A 1,948-nucleotide genomic window follows, 5' to 3' on the forward strand; every position below is an offset into this window, starting at 1 on the left:
AGTTGTGAGCTGCCATGTGGGTGCTGGGAACTGACCCTGGCTCCCCTGGAAGAGCATTCAGTGCTCTTAACCGCTGAGCCATCTCTCCAGCCCCGTGTCCATCCTTCTGATATAGTGGCAGAGTACTGACTGTAAAGTCCACACTCCAGAACCACACGTTCCAATTACAGGGGGAAAAATCTGAATGCTTTGTTGGTCCACATTCATAGCTGTACGCAGCCGCATGAGCTGGATATACTTCTCTCTGCAACAGGATGTGTGAGCTTCAACCCAAAGAGTCTCAGCCACGGCCAGACCCTTTATCGAGCTCTCCTCTGTGGCTGATGTGGCTCTACAGTGATGGACCCGAGGGCACAGACTGGTGCCCCAAAGCCCAAAATGGCTATTGTCTGGCTCTTTAAAGTATATCCCTTCTGAGTGCCTCTCTGGGCCAGAGTGTGGGTTCATTTGCTGCTAATGAAACAAAGTTGAGTGGCTTAAGTTGTTAGTGTCCCTGCAAATGTCACAGCCAGATCCGCGTGACATGAGCAGGCGCCAGGTCAAAAACTGGCAGAGCCCAACCGAGCGGTTTATTATTTAAACTTTGGAGAAAAGTCTCCAGGTGACAGCTATTACAATAAAGCTTCAGGGATGGCTATGTGGAAACCCCCTTGCAAAGGATACCTCTACTGTGGAGCACCTGTGACAGTCACCATGAGAAGGGGCTCTAGTGACCGATACCGTCAGGGATCAGCAGGGAGGAGCAATTTGTTTTGTTTTAAGATTTATTTATTATGTATACAGTGTTCTGTTTGCATGTATGCCTGCACACCAGAAGAGGGCACCAGATCTCATTACAGATGGTTGTGAGTCACCATGTGGTTGCTGGGAATTGAACTTAGGACCTCTGGAAGAGCAGGCAGTGGTCTTAACCTCTGAGTCATCTCTCCAGCCCGGGAGGAGCAATTTATACTAAACATAAGAAGGAGTCTGTTGAGGGGAGGGTACAAAGTTCATAAGGACGGGTTCTGTTCTCTGAGAGACAAAGCTCGGGACTAGCGCCTGCACAATGCTCAGCCTCTGGGGCATTCGTGTGAAGGCTGGCTCCATAGAATAGCAAAAGATCCCCAGGTCGTCAGACAACATCCACCCCAGCCTTCCCATTGACCAGAAGGCCATCATTTTCTTCCCTTGAAGAAAAAAATCCTGTGTGCATATTCAACCATTTTGGTTTTTGCTTTCTGTGAGCTGTACCTCCTATGTGAAATCCAATTGCTTCCTTTTTGAGCACAGTTTAAGAGCTCTGCCTTCTCTGGGACCAAGGTCTCAATCTGTGAATCTCTACAGTGGGAAGCAAGATTGAGGCTGGGGATGCCTACAGCACCCTTCTGCCTGTGGCTCTGGTCTAGTGAAATGAGTGGAGATTTAATGGTGTTCCCCTAGCATCCAGGGGAGCAGGGGATGGTGACCACTGCCCAGCTCTACCTTGGAGCTGCAGCATTGAGATCACAGAGTCTCCTGGACCTCTGCTGGTTTCTGCTGCAGATGGACTGAAAGGAAGGCTCGCCTTCCTCCTCTGTAGTGAGGAAGATCCTGCCTCAGCTCGGCGGGTAAGGCAGCCAGGCACCAGGAGGCTCTGCCAACACAGAGACCAATTCAGGGCCAGGAAGTATCCTGAGAATAGCTTAACACTCATCATGAGCTGGGGTTTGCACTGCTGCCATCTAGTGGGAAGAAGAAAACTACACCCAAAATTGATTGGCCTCCGGTGCTCACAGTACCGTGGGTGGCCCTAGAGAAGTGGACTCTCTGGTGTTTAACTGCTTGGTATAAGCATGCTGGGGATAAGGAAACTGGGGAGGGTCTGATCCTTGAGGAAATGGTAACGGGGCTGCTACCCTGAGTTCACGGCATCTGGTTTGGCTCTTCGTATCTCTTAACTGGCAGAAAGTCAGAGGGGAAAGGACAT

The 1,948-nt window shown here is 50.3% G+C and overlaps 1 protein-coding gene across 2 annotated transcripts in view; it reads left to right on the plus strand.

The window, feature by feature from the left end:
• Nucleotides 1–1,948, plus strand: part of Zfp64 (ZFP64 zinc finger protein) — a 59,166-nt gene that overhangs the window by 48,689 nt on the left and 8,529 nt on the right. The window lies entirely within an intron of this gene.

The sequence above is a fragment of the Microtus ochrogaster genome, linkage group LG8 (genome assembly GCF_000317375.1).
Source record: "Microtus ochrogaster isolate Prairie Vole_2 linkage group LG8, MicOch1.0, whole genome shotgun sequence".
NCBI classification, from domain to species: domain Eukaryota; kingdom Metazoa; phylum Chordata; class Mammalia; order Rodentia; family Cricetidae; genus Microtus; species Microtus ochrogaster.